This window comes from Triticum aestivum, chromosome 4A, assembly GCF_018294505.1.
Source record: "Triticum aestivum cultivar Chinese Spring chromosome 4A, IWGSC CS RefSeq v2.1, whole genome shotgun sequence".
NCBI classification, from domain to species: domain Eukaryota; kingdom Viridiplantae; phylum Streptophyta; class Magnoliopsida; order Poales; family Poaceae; genus Triticum; species Triticum aestivum.
In genome coordinates this window covers 145,231,929-145,240,233 of record NC_057803.1, presented here as the reverse complement: position 1 = coordinate 145,240,233, position 8,305 = coordinate 145,231,929, and positions in this window count along the sequence as shown.

Genomic DNA, 8,305 nt, shown 5'->3' with positions numbered 1-8,305 from the left:
CCCTACCTCATGGGCACCTCGTGTGTCCTCCGGACTCCGATTTCTTGCACGATACTTCTTTTGGTCGGTAAAAATTCATTATATAATCTCTCGAAGGTTTTGACCGCCGTGCCACGCAAATATCCTCTGTTTTTGTTTCAAGCTATTCTGCTGCAGATTTAGATCAAGATGTCTTCTCAAGAGTCAGTCGAGGAGAGTCGGGTGTCTCATCCGACACCGGGACCAGTCGCAAACAATGATGCTGACCACTTTGGGCCATCAACGGAGGAAGGGATGGAGGCCAACTTGAAAAGGATAGATGCCATGGAAGAGGATCAAGAAGTTACTTCTCGTTTCCGAGCCAGATTCATGATGGGGGAACTACAGAGCTTAGCTATTCCAAACTCAGTCACCCCTTCCAATGTTAGATTTCTTTCTTACAAAATATGAAAAAGAGCATTAGTTGTTCTCCCGCATCTATGCAACATCCTTGGGTGAAAGGAGCTTTAGCGGTCACGGTCAAGCTCCATAAGGAAATAATGGACCTCAAGCAACAAGTTAATAAGCTCGAGGAAGAGAATCATATCCCGAGGGGCATCATCGCCAAGAATATCACATCACCACCTCTGAGGAAAGAGGCATAAATACATGGGTATGGGTACTCCCCTTGGCAACTTCCAAGCTTGGGGGAGTGCCCCGGTATCGTATCACCATCACACTTCTATCTTTACCATTTTTCTTAGTTCAATACTTTTGGTAATATCTTGATCTAGTAGAATAAAGTTTTAGCATGATCTAGTTTTGAGTTTTGCTTTATGATCCTTCTATGTAATCGAGTCTGTGAGCTATATATAATAAAGATTAGTGTTGAGTCAAGGGCTTTGCTATCTTGCTATGATCTTGAGTAAAAAAGAGAAAGAATAAAAAGAAATAAAAAGATCATATTGATCTTATGGAGAGTAATGACTTCACATATAAAGAGTATGATGAATAAAAGTTGTTGAGAGTTGACAAACATAGTTTTGGTCATCGTTGCAATTTATAGGAAGTAATAAAGAAATATAAGTCTTCACATATAAATATACTATCTTGGACATCTTTTATGATTGTGAGCACTCATTAAAAAATGACATGCTAAAAAGTTGATGCTGGACAAGGAAGACAACGTAATGGGTTATGTTTTCTTACATCTAAAATAAATTGTATTATCATGGATCATCCAGCATGTTGAGTTTGCCTTTCCCCCTCATGCTAGCCAAATTCCTTGCACCAAGTAGAGATACTACTTGTGCTTCCAAATATCCTTAAACCCAGTTTTGCCGTGAGAGTCCACCATATCTACCTACGGATTGAGTAAGATCCTTCAAGTAAGTTGTCATTGTTGCAAGTAATAAAAATTGCTCACTAAATATGTAAGATTTATTAGTGTGGAGAAAATAAGCTTTATACGATCTTGTGATGTGGAAGAAATAAAAGCGACGGACTTCATAACGAAGGTCCATATCACAAGTGGAAATATAAAGTTACGTTATTTTGCATTAAGATTTCGTGCATCCAACCATAAAAACATATGACAACCTCTGCTTCCCTCTGTGAAGGGCCTATCTTTTATTTTTGTCTTATACTCTATACAAGAGTCATGGTGATCTTCACCTTTCCTTTTTACATTTTATCCTTTGACAAGCACTATGTGTTGGAAAGATCCTGATATATATAGCTAATTGGATGTGGGTTTTCATAAACCATTATTGTTGACATTACTCTTGAGGTAAAAGGTTGGGAGGCAAAACTATAAGCCCCTATCTTTCTTTGTGTCCAATTAAAGCTTCATACCCATAAGTATTGCGTGAGTGTTAGCAATTGTGGAAGACTAAATGATAGTTGAGTATGTGGACTTGTTGAAAAGCTCTTATATTGACTCTTTCCAATGTTATGATAAATTGCAATTGCTTCAATGACTAATATTATAGTTTGTTAGTTTTCAGTGAAGTTTATGATTCATACTTGAAATTGTGAATAGATTGTTACTTTAGCATAAGAAATCATATGACAATATATATATATGTATATATATATATATGTCATTGTTCTAAGAATGATCATGATGCCCTCATGTCCATATTTTATTTTATCGACACCTCTATCTCTAAACATGTGGACATATTTTTCGATATCGGCTTCTGCTTGAGGACAAGCGAGGTCTAAGCTTGGGGAGTTGATACGTCCATTTTGCATCATGCTTCTATATCAATATTTATTGCATTATGGGAAGTTATTACACATTATGTCACAATACTTATGCCTATTCTCTCTTATTCTGCACAACTGGAATTCTGGGCTGGAATTCTGGGCTGGAAAAGGAGCAAATATTAGAGAACTATTCTGCACAACTCCAAAAGTCCTAAAACTCCACGGAAGTCAGTTTTGGATTATATAAAAAATATTGGGCGAAGAAAGCACCGGAGGGGGGCCACCCACCATCCACGAGGGTGGGGCGCGCCCCCCTATCTCGTGGGCCCCCTAGCAGGCCTCCAATTCCCATCTTTGGCTATATGGAGTTTTTTTCTTGGAAAAATCATAAGCAAGCTTTCAGGACGAAACACTGCGGCCACGAGGCAGAACCTTGGCCGAACCAATCTAGGGCTCGGGCGGAGCTGTTCTGCCGGGGAAACATCCCTTCGGGAGGGGGAAATCATCACCATCATCATCACCATCGATCCTCTCATTGGGAGGGGGTCAATCTCCATTAACATCTTCACCAGCACCATCTAATCTCAAACCCTAGTTCATCTCTTGTATCCAATCTTTGTCCCAAAACCTCTGATTGGTACATGTGGGTTGCTAGTAGTGTTGATTACTCCTTGTAGTTGATGGTAGTTGGTTTATTTGGTGGAAGATCATATGTTCAGATCCTTTATGCATATTAATACCCCTCTGGCTATGAACATGAATATGATTTGTGAGTAGTTACATTTGTTCCTGAGGACACGGGAGAAGTCTTGCTATAAGTAGTCATGTGAATTTGGTATTCATTCGATACTTTGATGAGATGTATGTTGTCTTTCCTCTAGTGGTGTCATGTGAACGTCGACTACATGACACGTCACCATTGTTTGGTCCTAGGTGAAGGCATTAGGAAGTAATAAGTAGATTATGGGTTGCTAGAGTGACAAAAGCTTAAACCCTAGTTTATGCGTTGCTTCGTAAGGGGCTGATTTGGATCCATATGTTTCATGCTATGGTTAGGTTTACCTTAATACTTCTTTTGTAGTTGTGGATACTTGCAAGAGGGGTTAATCATAAGTGGGATGCTTGTCCAAGTAAGGGCAGTAACCAAGCACCGGTCCACCCACATATCAAATTATCAAAGTACCAAACGTGAATCAAATGAGCGTGATGAAAACTAGCTTGACAATAATTCACATGTGTCCTCGGGAGCGCTTTCCTTTATATAAGAGTTTGTCCAGGCTTGTCCTTTGCTACAGAAAGGATTGGGCCATCTTGCTGCACCTTATTTACTTTTATTACTTGTTACCCGTTACCAATTACCTTATCACAAAACTATCTGTTACCGATAATTCCAGTGCTTGCAGAGAATACCTTACTGAAAACTGCTTGTCATTTCCTTCTGCTCCTCGTTGGGTTCGAGACTCTTAATTATCGAAAGGACTACGATAGATCCCCTATACTTGTGGGTCATCACCGGTCGCCCTAAAATTCAACCCATGGTCGGCTTGCCCGATCACCTTCGATCGAAAGGACCACCCAACCAGTATCTGTCATGGAGGTTCGGCAGCTCTGGTCCTAGATCCAATCATCAACGGATTCCACCTCACGCGAGTCCTCATGGACGGCGGAAGTAGTCCCAACCTACTTTACCATGACACTGCCCGCAAAATGGGCATTGATCCATCAAGAATCAAGCCCACTAAAACTACCTTTAAAGGAGTAATACCTGGAGTAGAGGCCCACTGCATGGGCTCAATCAGATTGGAGGTTGTCTTTGGTTCACCGGACAACTCCCAAAGCGAAGACTTGATCTTCGACATCGTCCCTTTCTGCAATGGCTACCATGCACTGCTCGGACGAACCGCATTCGCTCGCTTCAATGCGGTCCCGTACAATGCATATCTAAAGCTCAAGATGCCCGGTCCATGTGGCGTTATTACAATCCATGGAAACATGGAACGCTCCCTCCGTACTGAGGATCATACCGCAGCCACCGTGACTGGAGTACAAAGCAGCCCTGTCAAGCCACACACCTCATCGGCTATTAAGCCGCCAGACTCTATTACACAAGACCGGCCAATTCCGCATGCTTACAGCTCAGCAATTCCAGAGCTGGATTACCAGTTTCACCTCTGTCGATCGCCATGTACATCCGTGAAATCCGTACCGTGTGTGCATAATTATGCACTCAAAAATCCTTGGGCATCACCAGAGGAACAATACGGGCAAGCCTATAGTATGGTTCGACCCTATATGGCTTTCCCCTTTCCGTTAATTATTTCTTCTCTTTTACCACAGGTGAATCAAAACCTATTCATCCGACGGACTCTCGTCCAGCCCGGTTTCGCACAAATAGTCGAAGACCATTCCTCTCAAGGAATCTTTCTTTCTCAGGAGAAAGCGGCGCAGACGTGCGGCAGGAAGGTCCAAAGGATTTTGTAGACCAAAACTTTATTCAAGAACCTATATAGAGCTTTCCCCTTAGACCCCCGTCATGTAAAATGGCCTTGGTGATTATGATACCCTCTGCAAGATTACGTATTGACGTATCAATTATGATACCCTCTATAAAATGGCCTTGACACTATATGCACCGGCTCCGAATCATGTCTTTGGTCAATAGTTGGGTTGCCCGGCTCCTGTGTTTGCTACCTTACGTTCCATCCGATTGGTTAGGGTAGTAAAGAGAGAACTGTTGTGATTGTGTTTCTGGTTCATCCGATTAAACACCTTCGTAGAGAGATCCAAAAACCGACTATCATGATGCGGCGAGAGTTGGTCAGCCACTCGACGACTTATTAAAATCTCTTAGCGATTTTTTAGTATTACACGAAGGACTGCTTTCCGGTCACATATGTAACACATCCGCATTAGGATAGCCACGTACATACTAGGGGCTATCTCGTAGACCCATCGTCAAACTCCTATGGCTAAGTGAGAGTGATAAAGCCTCATAGTATGATTGCCTGGTTCTCCGCATTGACACCTCCTTCACGAACCTAGACGTTGGATCAAGTCTGACCATGTGCTATTCTGAACACCCCTATAGTATCTACGTGGGGGCTAAAGCCGACGACTGGAAAACTCTTAGGAATACAAAAATGGTCACACAGGAGGATAGAACTTTCAGATAAAGACACAAATATATCGCAAAGTCTTAATACATAATGAAAATGTCCAAGCAGTTCAGGTACATTCAGTCGAACATAATGTCCTTTGAGCACTGACCCTCTATCAAGCGGGTGCCCTCTAGGACGTCATCTAAGTAGCGCTCCAGCATACGGTGGTCCTTGCCTCCAGGTGGGCCCTTAACTACAACATCGGCGGCCTTCATCTTCGCCCAGTACATCTTGATGCGGGCGAAGGCCATCCGCGCACCTTCTATGCACGCTAAACGCTTGACCGCGTCAATTCGCGGCACCGCGTCGACAAGTCACCACACCAAGCCAAAATAGCTGCTTGGAAGGGGTTCGGTTGGCCACAGCCAAACTATAACGTCCTTCATGGTAGCTCCGGATATCTTATGCAGCTCGGCCCATTGCTCCATTTGGTCATTCAGTAGCGCCGGGCGCTCCTGCGCCGCGAACTGTGTCCAGAATAGCTTCTCTATCGCATATTGTCGGCGTCCTGGGAACGGGGTCCCTAGACTTGCCTGCCTGTGGCCGCTGCATGGCTAAGCCAGCAGGCCGTACAACCCATCTTCATCAACAAGGCATCCAAGACCCTCGCAAGGGCCAAGCCTCGTGAGGAGGACGACACAAGACCTCCTCTTGAGTGGCCTAGTCAGGCAGGCTCATGAGGAGCGGTGATATCAAGGCGAGGTGAACCACACGAGGCTCTCGTGACGTGAGCCATGACGATCGACACCAGGCGGGCGCCAGGTGGGCGCCAGCACACGCGATGTCCTTATTTCCCCTTTGGTGCTAAGGAAACTAGCACAAGCAAGGAGTACCGAGGCATCAGGCAAAGGTTGCCATTTTGGTGCAACCAGACCAAGAACAGAAGAACGGCAAGACGGAGGTCATTGTGGAGCCCAAGACGGCGTCTCCACCAGCGCCTTTCGCAGGCGCAGACCACCTTTTGTTAGGATAGCTTGTACTAGCTGTCCCCCTTCAAATTAGCCCGCCGTTGTTGGCTCCCTTTCCGCTCAATATTTGGGAAGAGGACCAAGGCCTCTATAAGTAGGGCTAGCCACCACCATAGAAAGGGGCGAGGAGATGGCATCTTAGATCACTCTCTCACCCACACAAGTTAGACACGCACAAGAACACCTCAACTTCAGGAGGCTGTTCTTCCCCTTGTATTGTTCATCATCAGCCCAAGGGGCAATCCAACACCACCACCACACTGGAGTAGCACAACTGTGACCCGAACCAGTATAAATCCTGTGTCTTTCTGTGTTGCGAGTTCGTCGAGTTCGTCCGCGAGATCTTAGCGAGCTAGGGCGTAGATCGGTAGGAGGGAAATACTTCATGCGCACCCAGTGTTCGAACCTTAAGGGTTTGCCATAGCCCCACATCCGACATTTGGCGCGCCGGGTAGGGGTGCGTCATAGCTTTCCTTCCGTCAGTTTGTCGCTCCGTCGCTCCATCGTCTCCATGGCGGACGCTCGGCGCGCTCGAGCTGAGCGTCGGGCTGCTCTCACTGCCCATGTTTCTTAGACAGCTCCCATCGGCGGGCCACCACGTCGTTCTCCGTCCCCCGCCGCCAACGCTGTCACCGGCCCGGTGGGGAACAAGCAGCAAGCGTCTTCGCTGCATCCTTCGGTGCGGCAGGACGGCCGCACCGCCACTCCATCGCTGGCCCCAGCCGGTTCTTCGTCTCACGCACACCGCACTCCCTTGGAGGCGCGGGCCGCACTCCTCGCCGCAAACGAGCTCCTGCGCTACCGCTCAGTCGATGACCTCTACGAGGAGTGGCTCGACCGCGTCGCCAAGCTCGTCCGTGCTGCAGGGGGCTCCCTGGCGCCATCCCTCTCTGGGCCTCACCCTCAGCCAACCACGGGCGACGAGGCCCGAGGCGCGCCTCCACCACCCCAGCCCAAAGACGGCGCCTTGGCACAAAGGCGTGCGGCCCCGCGATGCGATCCACCACGGCCGGTGCCTGCACGCGAAGAGAGAAGCTGCCAAGAAATCCCATGGCCATGAGAAGCTGCACCCGCGCTTCCTGCGCTGCATCGTCAAGACCGTGCGCCGCTTGTGGCGGCGCCGCACGGACCTGGACAAGACCAAGCTCCACCTCCGAAGCGGGCCTCAGTAATCACGGCCGGCTACCGCGCCTTCACCCCCGAGCTCGGCAGCATCGCCTGGCCAGGCAAGTTCAAGACGGATCTGCATCCTCGCTACGACAGCACCGCCAACCCCGCAGAGTTCCTGCAGGTCTACGAGCTAAGCATCGAAGCAGCCAATGACGACGAGAAATTCATGGCGAACTGGTTTCCCATGGCTCTCAAGGATGGGGCCCACACCTGGCTCCTGAACTTGCAGCACAGCTCGATCTCCTCCTGGGATGAGATGCGCGACCGCTTCGTCACCAACTTCCAGGGCACTCGTGACCGCCCGCCAGCCGCGACCAATCTCCGCCGCATCAAGAAACAACCAGGGGAGACCCTCCACATGTACATCCAGCGCTTCAACAACACCCGCCTCAGGATCCCCAAGGTCACGGATGAGGCCATCATCTCCGCGTTCTCCGACGGCGTCCGTGATGTCAAGATGAAGGAAGAGCTCGCCATCCACGAGGAGCTCTGCATGTCTCAGGAGCTATTCAACCTGGCAACCAAGTGCACAAGAGTTGAGGAGGGGCGCCTTTCCCTCCTTGAGCTGCCAGCCATAGGCACAGAGGAGAAGAAATCCAAGGCCAAGGATGTGAAGCGCAAGGAAGCGGTAGTGCTAGCCGCGGAGCCCGACACCAAACGGGGCAGAGATCAGCCTGAGTCATCCAAGAACAGCCGACCACTCTGCGCCTTCCACAACCTAAACACCCACGACACCAGCGACTACCAAGAGCTCTGAGCCCTACGTGAGGGACGCTATGGTCAACGCCCCGAGCGTGGCGACCGGTGCTATGGCCGTAGAGGAGGACGAGGAGGCGGACG